Here is a 15247-nt window from a genome sequence, read left to right as displayed (position 1 = left end):
AGCCGGACACGTCATCTCCGACCAGCACAGAAGATCTCGTCCGAGATCGACCTACAGTTTCAGGTAACCCTCGGAACATTTCCATTCTTGCTACCGGAGTAAAAGACTCATCAAACTAAATACCCTTTTCTTGATAGTAACCTTGGGCCACTAATCTAGCCTTGTTACGAACAACTTCACCATCTTCACCTAATTTATTTTTAAAAACCCATTTAGTACCCGTTACCTTCTTACCATTCGAATGAGGTACTAGTATCCAAACCTTATTCTTTTCAAATTGAGCTAGCTCTTCTTGCATGGCTTTGACCCAAGAAGGGTCTTCAAGAGCTTGCTTCACATTATTAGGCTCCATTTGAGACAAGAAGGCGACATTGCTTGGCTCGGCTTGCTTCTTGGATGAAGATCTTGTGGTTACTCCTGAGGAAGGGTCACCTATGATAAAATCATGGGGATAACCCCTCATGGACTTCCATTCTCTTGGTTTTCGGAGTAAAGTTGAGCTTTGATGAGCTTCAACAGGTTGTTCTGTTCTAGATTCTCTTACTGCCTCAGGAGACAAAACAGAAATGTCTCCTCCATCCTGATGAGACAAAACTAGACGGACAGGTTCTTCACTTGGGACAGCATTGGGACTTTCTTGACTTGGTTGATGGTTCATTTCTGCTTCCCTACCTGTATCATCATCTAAAGGGGCACTGGGAATTGAATTAGTATCACAAAAAGACACATGTATGGATTCCTCTATGGTCCTATGTTCTTTGAGGTAAATTCTAAATGCTTTGCTAGTGGTAGAGTATCCAACAAACATTCCTTCATAGGATTTTGGATCAAATTTACCAAGATTCTCTTTATTATTAAGTACAAAGCATTTGAATCCAAAAATGTGGAAATACTTAAGATTTGGTGGGGTTCCTTTCTATAGCTCATAAGGTGTTTTCTTTAAACCCTTTCTAATGATGGTCCTATTCAAAATATAACAAGCTGTATTTACAGCTTCAGCCCATAAAAATTTTGGAACATCATTTTCACAAAGCATAGCCCTAGTCATTTCTTGAAGGCTTCTATTCCTTCTTTCAACTACCCCATTTTGTTGAGGAGTTCTAGGGCATGAAAAGTTATGTGCAATTCTAAAATCTTCACAAAATTTTTCAAAGTCTTGATTTTCAAATTCTTTTCCATGATTACTTCTTGTTCATACCATGGGTCGAGCTATCCGACTTGGGATGATTGGAGACAAAGCGACCGACCTCTTCAGGTCAGACTATCCGACCTCTTTGCAAAAGAGGTCGGCCAATATCCGACCTCTTCACAAAGAGCTCGGCCAAAATGCTACAGAGGCCCAATAAGGGCCCAAATAGAGGGACACGACCCAAATCTAAAGGCAGCTAAAGCCTAGAAAGATAAAGGCGGTTCCCCAGAAGATAAGCTGATCTCAACTCAAAGATAAAGATAAGATAAGATAACTAACTTATCTTATCTAAAAAGGTCACTCTACAACCATTATAAATACACTGGAGCACCCAGGTATAACTCATACTCTGATTCTACTAAAAACCTATTTAATACCCATGCTAACTTAAGCATCGGAGTCTCTTGCAGGTACCCCCACCCTCTGGTGACCAAGGATCAGCAGTGCAGCTAGTCCAACAAGTCAGACGCGGTGGCTCCGGCCACCATCAACAAGTCGGACACAACAGCTCCGACCAGCACAGAAGATCTCATCCGAGATCGACCTACAGTTTCAGGTAACCCTCGAAACATTGGCGCCGTTGCCGGGGAACCTGGAAGTCATCCTATCACCATGGCGGACGACCATGACAACGACCACAACTCAGATCTGGAGGGCAGAACACCGCATAAAAATACAGATGCTACACCAAAGGATACTCCAGAATCTAACGGAGACAAAAACTTATCACATCTGGGAGTAATAGAAGCACTTCAAGATCGCCTAAAGCAACTCAAAAAAGAAAGCCAGTACCAGCAAGAAGTTGGCAAGGATCTACAAAGAGAGGTAAGGCGACGTCGAGAATTAGAAGATAAACTCCTACAACTTGAAGCCGATCTTAAAACAAAGGCTACCTGGTCTACCCCTGATGATAACTCTCGCAAGGATCAAGACCCATTCACTAGGGAAATCATGAAGACCAAAATCCCTAAAGACTTCAAACTTCCGGATATGACTTTGTATGATGGGACTACAGATCCCAACCATCACCTCAGCAACTTCAGAAGCAGAATGTACCTCACCGATGCTTCAGATTCCGTTTGCTGCAAAGCTTTTCCAACGACTCTCACAAAGACAGCAATTAGATGGTTTGACAACCTACCTTCGAAGTCCATCTCAAACTTTGATGACCTGGCCAAAAAGTTCCTGGCCAGATTCTCCATCCAAAAAGACAAAGCCAAGCACGCCCCCAGTCTACTGGGTATCAAGCAAGGAGATCGAGAAAGTCTTCGCAACTATATGGAAAGATTCAACAAAACATGCCTAGATATACAAAGCTTGCCAACAGAGGCCGCCATCATGGGTCTCATCAACGGCTTACGAGAGGGGCCTTTCAGCCAATCTATATCAAAGAAATACCCCACATCTCTAAACGAGGTGCAGGAGCGGGCAGAGAAGTACATCAACATGGAAGAAAATTCCCGACTTGGAGAAGCCTCGAAATCCGGTTTCACCTACCGAGATAAAGAATCCAAGAAGAAGGAAGATCGAACGGGCGACAAAATCAAAAAGTATCACAATTACACCCCTCTTCGGGTGTCCCTCGTGGACATTTACAAAGAAGTCTGTAACACAGAAAAGATACCCCCAGCTCGACCGCTCAAAGGCAAAAGAGGAGGAGGAAATCGGAATGAGTACTGTGAATATCATCGGGTCCGAGGGCATTCCACCAACGAATGCTTTGACTTAAAAAACATCATAGAAAAATTAGTAAGAGAAGGAAAACTAAATCGGTATCTAGCCACCCGAGATGATGAACAAAGAAAACGACGAAGAGATGAAGATGTCGGACCAGCTGAGCGATCACCTCGTACGCCAGAAAGACATGTCCATATGATACACAGAGGATTTGCAGGAGGTGGAGTCTCCAGGTCATCCCGCAAAAAGATACCTCAAAGAAGTATATCATGTCGAAGGGAAGGAAGAAGCACCTGACATCCCGGCGATCACGTTCACCAAAGAAGACGCATCCGGTATCATCTCAGGACACAACGATCCCATGGTCATCACCATCATACTGGCAAACGCCAATCTCCACCGCACATTAATAGACCAAGGGAGTTCTGCCGACATCTTATTCAAAACAGCCTTCGACAAACTCGGCTTAGAAGAAAAGGAGCTTAGAGCATACCCGAACAGCCTGTTCGGACTGGGGGATACCCCAGTACAACCACTGGGATACGTGTCACTACACACAACCTTCGAAAAAGGGAACCAATCCAGAACACTCAAGATAGACTATATTGTGGTCGACGTGGGTTCAGCCTACAATGCTCTAATAGGTCGGACAACACTAAATCAACTCGGTGCAATAGTCTCGACTCCACATCTATGCATGAAATTCCCAACCACAGAGGGGATAGCCACAATAAAAGTAGATCAAAAGATGGTACGTCGCTGTTATAACGAAAATATAAACCTCAGGGGCAGAGGAGAAGAGTTCCATACAATTGAACTTGGTGGAGTTCAGAGACGAGAAGAACTCCGTCCACGGCCCGAAGGTGAAATAGAGAAAGTTTAGATCGGAGACACCTCGGACAAAATGACTAATATTGGCACGATCCTGAAAGGAGACGCAAAAGAATTACTAGTACAGTTCCTGCGAGATAATGTCAAAGCTGTAGACATGCCAGGCATAGACCCCAAGCTCATGTGTCACAAGTTGGCAGTCTATCCAGGATCTCAGCCGGTACAGCAGAGGCGAAGAAAACTTGGGCCAGAGCGATCCCAAGCTGTGGAAGAACAGGTACAAGCATTACTGGAGGCAGGATTCATAAGAGAAGTCAAGTACCCACTATGGCTAGCCAACGTCGTCTTGGTGAAAAAATCAAATGGGAAGTGGTGAATGTGCACCGATTACACCGATCTCAACAAAGCCTGCCCAAAAGATCCTTACCCACTCCCAAGTATCGACGCTCTGGTAGATGCTTCCTCCGGATATAGATACCTCTCGTTTATGGACGCATATTCGGGATACAACCAAATCCCCATGTATCCACCAGATCAAGAAAAGACCTCGTTTTTAACACCAAAAGCAAATTACTGCTACATTGTGATGCCTTTCGGTCTCAAGAATGCGGGAGCTACTTATCAAAGGCTAATGAATAAATTCTTCTCAGATCACATCGGAAAAGTCATGGAAGTCTATGTGGACGACATGTTGATAAAAATACAAAGCGAAGAGACATTATTGTCTGACCTAGCCCAAGTGTTCGACACCATAAGGAAGCATGACATACGACTCAATCCCGCGAAATGCACCTTTGCAGTAGAAGCGGGCAAATTCTTAGGCTTCATGCTCATACAAAGAGGAATTGAGGCGAATCCAGACAAATGTCAAGCCATACTCAACATGAAAAGCCCAACTTGTGTCAGAGAGGTACAGCAACTCAACGGGAGATTGGCAGCCTTATCCAGATTCCTAGCAGGATCAGCAATAAGATCTCTCCCCTTCTACGCCACTCTAAGGAAAGGAAAGAAGTTCGAATGGACGAGGAAATCCGAGCAAGCCTTCCAGGAGTTCAAAAATTTCCTGGGACGACCACCTATCCTAACTCAACCACGAAAGGAAGAACCACTCATATTGTATTTGGCGGTAGGAAGTCGGGCAGTAGCCTCAGCATTGGTCCGGGAGGACGACAAAGGGCAACAACCTGTATACTTCATTAGTAAAGCGCTGCAGGGATCCGAGCTGAACTACCAAAAAATAGAAAAGTTCGCCTACACTCTCATATTAACATCTCGACGACTTCGCCCGTACTTCCAGGCTCACACCATTAAGGTTCGAACCGACCAGCCCATAAAAGGGATATTGCAGAAAACAGATCTAGCAGGCAGAATTTTACAATGGGCAGTCGAGTTATCTGAGTTCGACCTCCAATATGAAGCTCGGACAGCCATCAAATCACAGTACTTGGCCGACTTCATTGCGGAATTCACAGATACCCCATAAGCCCCCACAGAATGGAATCTCTATGTGGACGGTTCCTCGAATAAAATCGGAAGCGGCACAGGCGTGATAATAGAAAGTAACCAAGGAACCCAAGTTAAGCTTTTCCTCAACTTTGAGTTCCCGGCCTCAAACAACCAGGCGGAATATGAGGCGTTACTAGCTGGTTTGAAGCTGGCTAAGGAGGTTGGAGCTCAAAAACTCAACATCTTCAGTGATTCACAAGTAATCACCTCACAAATAACAGGAAGCTACCAAGCCAAAGATCCCACCATGAAAAAGTATTTGGATAAAGCCAAGGAACAGCTCGGACAACTCGGGGAATATAAGATCTGCCACATACCCTGCGAACAAAATGCCCGAGCTGACGCACTCTCGAAACTAGCCAACACCAAACCAGGGGGCAATAATAGAAGCCTCATACAGGAAATGCTACAGAACCCGTCAATCTCGGAAGAGGAAAAAGTCCTAGCCATAACAAATCAAGACCAAGGATGGATGACCCCCATAATTAACTACCTCAAAGCAGAAACACTCCCCGCAGATGAAAAGGAGGCAAAGAGGTTAAAGCGGGAGGCTCAGTATTACACTATCATAAACAACACCCTATATAAGAGAGGGATCTCAACACCGTTGTTAAAATATGTGCCGACCTCCAACACAAGGGAAGTTTTAGAGGAAGTACACAGCGGCATTTGTGGTAATCATCTCAGAGCACAAGCTCTCACCAAAAAGGTACTCCGGGCGGGATTTTACTGGCCAACTCTACAAAAAGAAGCTACAGAGTTCATAAAGACATGTCCACCATGCCAGAAATATGCCAACTTCCACATTGCCCCGCCAGAAGAACTCATCAGCGTAACTTCACCTTGGCCATTCGCAAAATGGGGACTCGACCTTCTCGGACCCTTTCCTCAGGGATCGGGACAAGTCAAATTCCTCATAGTTGGGATAGACTATTTTACAAAGTGGATCGAGGCAGAGCCCCTAGCCAACGCCACTGCTCAAAGAAGCCAGAAATTCTTATATAGAAATATTGTCACAAGGTTTGGAGTCTCGCACTCTATCACCACAGACAATGGCACTCAATTCACAGATGCAGGTTTCAGAAAATTAGCTGCTGACTTGAACATAAAACACCAGTTCACCTCCGTCGAACATCCTCAAGCCAATGGACAGGCCGAAGCGGCCAACAAAGTCATATTGGCTGGACTGAAGCGGAGGCTGCAAGAAGCAAAGGGAGCTTGGGCCGAGGAACTCCCACAGGTCCTATGGGCATATCGAACGACACCACATTCCACCACAAACAAATCACCATTTCGATTAGCGTACGGAGTGGAGGAAATGATCCCAGTAGAGGTCGAGGAAGGGTCCCCTAGAGTGGTCCACTACAATGAACAAGCCAACTCTCAACTTCAAAGAGAAGAGCTCGACTTACTTCCAGAAGTCCAAAAAAGAGCTCGGATCAAGGAAGAATCGCTAAAACGCCGAATGGCTTCAAAATATAATCAAAGGGTAGTGCCAAGAAGTTTTGCTGAGAATGATCTCATCCTAATCCAAAATGATATTGGAACAACAGATCTCGTCATAGGATGCACTCTTTTTCCTGAAAAGGTTTTTTAATGAGGCACCAAGATAAGATCTAGAAATTATTCGACTGAAAGGGATGAAAAACTCCCGCATGTATATATTTGCATTTCCTTTGGAATATTCTACAAATCCTCAAGACGCATTAATCTGAAGCATTCATCGTCCGATTATAAAGCAACAGATCGGCAAAAAGTGAAAAACAGATTCACTGCACGATCACGATGGAAGACCAATAAAGATGAAAACGCGATTCATCTAAGGGTCGACCAAACAAAAACAAAAACCATCTTCTACAAATCGGCGAAGATGAACACAGAATAATGTAAGAAGTTATCGAAAGTGATCCGAAAAAGAACCTGACAAGGTCTTATGGATTGCTAAATAATAACTTAAAGACTGGCCGACGTTAAGAAATCGGACCAAGTCAACCTAAGTTATCAGCAAATCCCTGGAAAGAGGTCTGGCCAACCCTATAAAAGAGGAATTGCTATAACTTAGAAGAGATCGACCTAACGAAGTCGGTCTCCTACAAACAAGTTATAAAAGTAATCCCTGAAAGAGACCTGACAAAGGTCCAAGAAAGAGGATTACAAAAATAACTTAGAAGAGATCGACCTAACGAAGTCAGTCTCCTACAAACAAGTTATAAAAGTAATCCCTAAAAGAGACCTGACAAAGGTCCAAGAAAGAGGAATTACAAAAATAACTTAGAAGAGATCGACCTAACGAAGTCGGTCTCCTGCAAACAAGTTATAAAAGTAATCCCTGAAAAAGACCTGACCAAGGTCCAAAAAGAGGATTACTAAAAATAACTTAGAAAGAACCGACATGATGAAGTCGGCTCAACCGAGCTACAAAAGTTATAAAAAGTAAATCCATAAAAGAGACTCACTAAGGTCCAACTAAAAATGGATTACTAAAAATAACTGAGAAAAAATCGACATGACGACGTCGGCCAATTACAAAATAACTTGGAAAAGGACGATGTAAAGAAGTCGGTTATGGATTGCTAATTGGATCCACGCATCTACGACCTCCAAGTACAAAACAGCTCAAAGAGACTAAGCAGCAAGGCTTCAACATTCTCAAAACACAGAAAGGAGCTAAGACAGGTGCAAACAACCATGACACAAAATAACAAGCTTCAGGGTCAGACCCAAAAGCTTAGAAGCTACCCGTTGTGTTTTTAAATAATTAAAATCCTACAAGCCGGGCCAACTACACAAATAGCCAAAGAGAAATCAGCAAAGATCGGGAGCCTTCCCGGCAGCATCAGTACGGGGAGAAGGAGGTCAAGTCTGAATAGGCACAGCATCCACGGTTCCATCATCCCGGTTCAAAATCTGGCAATCTGGATCAGACACAACTGCAGGAACTGAAGAGCTTGACACTTTGGCAGAAGACACAGGGGGAGGTTCAACATCATCATCATCCTGGTCATCAGGGACAATTTTACCATCCCTCACAACATTATCCAGGCTGAAGAGAGTAAGGTTGGCCTCGGGAGCAATAATCTGAACCTGCTCCTTCAGGTTCTCATAGGCAGCAGTTACGCTACCAACAAGATGACCTTGGAGCTCGGAGTAATCAACTTGGGCGTTCTCCAACTCCTCCTTCAAACGCATTCCTTCCCGATAAGATGTGACATAGCTGTCTTTATGCCTCAGTGCAGTGTCCTCGGCCAGCCTCACAGAAGCCGCCAGAGAAAGGGAATCACCTTCTCGTTCTCCAGATCCTTCTCCAGCTTAGCCACCCTCACTTCAAGCTCCTCCTTCAAGCCCTTCATCCGATCAAACTCCCGTTTGGCCTCCTCCATAAAGGCTTTGGTAGCATGAAAAGGGAGATCTTGAACAGTACGGTACATAGCAGCCCCCATATGCGCCATCTTAATACTACTCCGAGTGATGAAGTCTAAATGGCGAAGGAGAGAGACATCGTCAGTAGGGACAATACCGTAAGGGCCGATCTGCTGATCTACAAACTACAACCGCATCAAAATCAGGGGCATCCAGATTGAAAGGCTCAATTGTTTTTTGTCTCTTATTGGGAGGAGCACCAGAAGTAGCAGCTGAAGACTGTGGAGGATCGGCCAGACGAACCCGAGGAGTCGGAATCACCTTCCTAGGCCCAGGAGAGCCCGGTACGGACGGCTTCACCTGAACTTGTGAATATTCCTCTCTGGTCGCCTTGGCCGAGATGTTTTGAGCAGCAGCAGCCTTCTTCGCCTTCTTGTAGGCCTTCATGGAATCATTATTTTTTGACATCTCTGAAAATACAGAATCAACCATAATGATGAGTTACAACATAGGAGAAGAAAAGCTCAGAAGCAAGTATAAAAACAAGTCAGCCAGTACCCAAAGCAGTCCGAACCAAAGATGGATCACTCAAGAATCTTTTTGTATCCAGATGGGGTGGTTTCCCCCACAAATCTTCAAGAACAACTACAAAAGCCCGCTCAACCTCATTAAGCATCTCCCATGTATAACGTGGCACTCTCACATTCTTTTGCCACTCTAGAGGAAAAGCAGGCTCATCATTCTCATCAAGAAAAAAGGGGCGGACCCCCTCAACAGCACGGACTCGGAAGAAATAGTTCTTAAAATCTTTAAAAGACTCATCATACATGGCAAAAACTTTATGCCCCTGGGCCGATCTGAAAGAAACCCAGGAAGCTTTCTTTTTGGAGGAACCTCCGGGCTTGGCCGAGACAAAAAGATAAAGGAAAAGGGTTCCAGAAGGTGTTACGCCTAACTCTTGGCAAAGCAGTTGAAATATTTTGATAAAATCCCAGGAATTTGGATGAAGCTGGGATGGAGCAATGTTACATTACCACAACAAGTCGGTCTCGAAAGCAGTAAAAGGAAAAGTAACGTCCAACTGGCTAAAGAAGTATTCATAAGCGTAGAAGAAGGGACGCTCCCCCTCGACGAAAGTAGGAAAACAAGTCCTCTCATCAGAGTCAGGAGCTACAAGCTCGTAATCCCTCTCCCGGGCACTGCTACTACAAATCCTATGACGTTTCCTCATTTCTACACAAAATTCAGCATCCACGACAGAGACACACATTAGGACAAGGGAGTCCAGCCAATCAGACATCCCCTCGGGAACTTTGGAAGACACCTCTACAATGTTATTGCGAGAAGACATGACGTCGACTAATCCTACAAATAAGAAAAGAAGATTGAATTACTAAAAAATATCTCGGATGAGGGGCAAAACAACTCGACTAAAATGACACAGGCGAACAAAGAGAAAAGGAAAACCTCAAGACTCAGACCAAAGTCCTGGGGCATCCTTTGGAGGTAGAAACAACGCAAGGTTTCAGGAAATTCCTACAGTTTACGTCCCAGCATTCAGCAAACAAGAAAAGAAGGTTTCAAATGATGCAAAGGAAGTAGAAATACAAAAGTCATCCAAGCCACTGTCTTTCTACAGTCTACCAGCAAAAGTCCAATCAAACATCAAAAATGCCAAGCAGAAAATCATCAAAGATACAACCTTTTTTCATAATCAGGCAAAACCCATCATCGAAGGCGCAGATAGAAACGGTGATAACATGCAAAAGCCTTAAAAATATCAAGCAACAGGAAAGGCGAAAAAACTCATGCAAAAGATAAAGAAACACACAGCAATCAGGCACAGCAAAAAGGCAGAAAGATCCAAACTTTCTCCAAGCTCTCCCAAAACAGACACAAAAAGTGACATAGAAAGAGGAAGAAAGAAGGACCAAACCTGGGAAATGGGAGAAAGCCGCAAAGAAAAGCAGAAAATGGAAGCGACAGACGAAAGGGCCACCCCTCGAACTCACCAGAAGCAGAAAAGCGGAAATCCAGAATCACCCTTCCTCTTCCACGAAAGGCAGTAGTAAAGCAGGCGTCGCGAAAAGGAACTATAAATTCCAGGCAAGAAACAGAGAGCGAGAGGGTAAAGGGAAGAAGAGCAAAAGAAGAGAAACCATTTTTGATTGAGAAATCCAAAATAAAAGCCAAGGGAAAACGGGGCAATTAATACCAATTAATGAAGGTATTAAACCCTCGCACGTTTCCAAAGAACAAAGCCCTAGTATAAAAACGCGCGCTTTTAGAGGAAAACGTTCTACATTCAAAAAGACTCTACAAAGAAAGGAATCGAAAAAATGCTTGAGTTCGGCTTCACTAGAAAAGGACCGAAGTCAAGGACTCGACCTCGACAAAAAGACCAAGCTCAAGCAGGGGCACTATTCATACCCTGGGTCGAGCTATCCGACTTGGGATGATTGGAGATAAAGCGACCGACCTCTTCAGGTCAGACAATCCGACCTCTTTACAAAAGAGGTCGGCCAATATCCGACCTCTTCACAAAGAGCTCGGCCAAAACGCTATAGAGGCCCAATAAGGGCCCAAATAGAGGGACACGACCCAAATCTAAAGGTAGCTAAAGCCTAGAAAGATAAAGGTGGTTCCCCAGAAGATAAGCTTACCTCAACTCAAAGATAAAGATAAGATAAGATAACTAACTTATCTTATCTAAAAAGGTCACTCTACAACCATTATAAATACACTGGAGCACCCAGGTATAACTCATACTCTGATTCTACTAAAAACCTATTTAATACCCATGCTAACTTAAGTATCAGAGTCTCTTGCAGGTACCCCCACCCTCCAGTGACCAAGGATCAGCAGTGCAGCTAGTCCAACAAGTCGGACGCGGCGGATCCAGCCACCATCAACAAGTCGGACACAACAGCTCCGACCAGCACAGAAGATCTCATCCGAGATCGACCTACAGTTTCAGGTAACCCTCGGAACACTTCTTAAGTGGGCAATTTTCAAATCTTTTTCATTTTGAATTCTTTTACAAAGGGTTAAGAAAGCATGGAAAGCAGCATTCTTATGAGCAAGGAAAAGTACCCAACCGAATCTAGAGTAATCATCTACCACTACCAAACCATAGTGTTTACCTCCTAAACTTTGAGTTCTTGTGGGACCAAAAAGATCAATGTACAACATTTCTAATTGCCTTTTGGTAGATATTCCATCTTTTGGTTTAAAAGAGGAGTTTACTTGTTTGCCTAATTGACAAGCTTCATAAGTAATATCCTTATCAAATTTAATGTTTGGAATTCCTCTAACCAAGTTCTTCTTAACAAGCTTAGAAATTTGGTACATGCTTGCATGACCTAATTTCTTATGCCATAGCCATTTTTCAGATTCAAGTGAGGTAAAACATGTCACCTTTTAATCTTTTAGATTCTCAAGAGTCAATACATACACATTTTATACCTTTTAGCTTCAAACAAAATATCCCCAATTTTTTTACAAACAACTAAACAAACCAATTTTCTAAAAATAACTTCATATCCAAGATCACATAATTGGCTAATGCTTAGTAAATTGTGTTTCAGCCCATCAACAAGTAGAACGTCATTTATAAAAGAGGAAAAGCTTTTACCAACTTTGCCTATTGCTACTATCTTTCCTTTACCATCATCACCGAAAGTGACAAACCCTCCATCATATTCATCAAGCTTAATGAAGAAGGTTGCCTTTCCGGTCATATGCCTAGAGCATCCACTATCCATGTACCACATATTGTCCTTCCACTTGGATGCTAGGCATACCTACAAGATGAGCTCAAGTGACCTTAGGTATCCAAATCTTCTTTGATCCTTTCACGTTAAACCATCTTCTTTGTCCCAAACCATTGTAGTCAAAAACAATTTTGCAAGCTTTGTTACCAATCATTCTTTCACCAAAGAAATATCGAATAGGAAAGTGGCCATTCTGGTTGCGTAGTCTACAAAATCTTGGAGTTGCTATTTTGTTAAGGCTTGTTGGATTTTGAAACCTTGTATCATTAGAAGATGAAGCCACATTTTCAAAAGAAGGATTTTCAATAGATTTGAAAGTTTTATGAAAACCCAAGCCAGCTTTATCATAAAGAGGTTTTTGACTAGCCAAGATTTGATTTAGATTTTTAGAACTTTGAGTGAACTTGGATAAGTCTTCTTTAGGCTTTTTGACCTCTTTAAGAAACTCTTCATTTTCTTTAAAAAAGTTTAGATATGCAACTACAGAATGATTACTTTCACAGTTTTTAAGTTGAGCTTTTAACTGCTTGTTTTCTTCAACAAGTTCAACAGCAGTTTCAGCCTCCCTTAATTTATCTTTGAGAAAACCATTTTCAGCTTTAAGAATGGTGATTTGTGATTCAAGATCTTGGTTATCAAGCAAGAAGCATCTAATATTTTCAGAAAGGTGGTCTATCATAAGATGAAGATCTTCAGTGTTAGGGTTATAAAAGACTACATGTTCAACGTGATCTGCCATGAGACATGGTTGAGACCTGGTTTCTGATTCTTCATCATCTTCTAAGTCGTTTTCCAAGTCCTCCCAAGAAGCCATCAGTCCTTTCTTCTTTCCCTTCTTTGGCTTCTCTTCTTTCTTCAACTTAGGATAATCAGATTTGAAATGTCCAGTCTCTTTACAGTTGTAACAGGTTACCTTGCTGAAATCTTTCTTTTGTTTCTTGAGTTGCTTCCCTTGCTTCTTTCCTTGAGTTTTACCATTTTCCTGAACTTTTTGGCAAACAAAACAAATTCATTTTCAGAGGAGTTATCACTAGATTCATCATCCAGAGGGTTGGAAACAGATGTAAGAGCTATTCCTTTACTTTTTGAGTCTTTTTTCAAATAAGTGTTTTCAAAAGCAAGTAAATTTTCTCTCAAGTCATCATATGTCATAGAATCAAGACTACTACTCTCAGATAATATCAATGCTTTTGTTTCCCACTCTTTTGTGAGACATCTCAAAACTCTCCTCACAAGCACAGATTCAGGATATTTAATCCCCATAGCATCCAAGCCAACAATGATGGTGTTTAATCTTTCAAACATTTCATCTATTGATTCTCCTTCCTTCATTGAGAACATTTCATATTCTCTGTTCAGCATATCTATCCTGGTCTTCTTCACTATGGTGGTTCCTTCATGAGTGACTTGAAGTTTGTCCCAGATTTCCTTTGCCGTTGTGCATCGTGATATCCGTCGATATTCCTCAAAGCTGATTGCACAATTGAGCAAGTTGATAGCCTTGGCATTGAGCTCCACCTTCTTTCTGTCTTCTTCGGTCCAACTGGCTTCGGCTTTAAGAGAGACTACTCCTTCAGCACTTTTGGTGGTTGGAAATTGAAGACCTTCCAGGATGATCTTCCACAGTCTGTAATCTACTGCTTGCACAAAAATCTTCATTCTTTCCTTCCAATAGGTGTAGTTTTTTTCATTGAAAAGAGGAGGTCTGTTGCTTGACTGTCCTTCTGTCAGATTATAGGAAACCAGGTTTGAGCCACTGTTCTCTACCATCTGGATCTTTTCTCCAAGCTGCAAAGCTTGATCTCTTTGAGACCAAGCTCTGATACCAATTGATGGTTTATCAGTGGCTAAGAGAAGGAGGGTTGAATCTTAGCCCCTTTTTCGCTTAATAACACTTGCTGGCCTTTGAAATAACTTCTGGAGATTTTTTGCTTTTTGTCTCGTACCTAGCCACGAGACTTTTTCTTTTTATCTTGTAACCAGGTAAGAGATGTCTTTCAGTTTTATCTCCTATGCAGCAGAAACAGAAATGGAGTAGAAGAAAGAGAGAGAATCACACCACGAAGTATCCTGGTTCAGCTGCCAAGTGCAATGTATCCTACATCCAGTCTCCATCACAAAAATGATGGAATTTCACTATAATCATCATTATTACATACACCAATTCTCCCTAGAAACTATTCCTCCTATCCGGAACAAGTCCAAAATCTAACCCCCAATCCTGAACTTGACTTGGTCACCTACCAAGCTTTCAACTGCTAAGTGCTAACCCAACTTGCAAGGAGATTCCCACAGAATCATGAAACACAACACAGATGTACAAAGGACCTCTAGGACATCTATGGCTTTTTCTTTTAATTTTGTATACTCTACCTTTTTATGCTCTATGTCTTTTTCTTACAAACCTCACTGTTTGCCTTTTTCCATGAGACTCAAGACAAACAAAACTAAACAGAAAAATTACAAAATGAAGAACATTGAAGGAGAAGAATTTCTGTTAGCTTGGGTAGCTATGAGAACTCTGTGCTTTGCACTCTTAACTCTTTGCTTCAAACCCTGGCTGTTCTCCCTTATTTATAGAAGGGAAAGCCTCCAAGGTTGAAACTGATGAACCGAGCTATCTTCTTCTTCTTCATGCAAAAACCGGTTCGGCCAGAGAGAGAGAGTAGAGGAAACCGAATGTAAAACCCAACATGCAATTACCTTTGTGTCATCCCTTGTCACCAATCTTCATCAATCTGGGCCTTCCATCTTGACTTGCTCCTCAAGAAGGATTCCTAGCCCTTGATGCTTCCTTGATGTTTGACAGCTCCTCCTGCTCTAATCTTCTGCCTCATCCTCCACGTAGCTACAGTAGCTACCTTCTGTAGTGGTTGAGCAAAGGTAGAGACGAGCCATACTTCTAATGGAT

The sequence above is a fragment of the Arachis ipaensis genome, chromosome B05 (assembly GCF_000816755.2).
Source record: "Arachis ipaensis cultivar K30076 chromosome B05, Araip1.1, whole genome shotgun sequence".
Classification (NCBI taxonomy): Eukaryota; Viridiplantae; Streptophyta; class Magnoliopsida; order Fabales; family Fabaceae; genus Arachis; species Arachis ipaensis.
The sequence above is the reverse complement of the archived record's forward strand: the minus strand, read 5'-3'. Positions refer to the sequence as shown.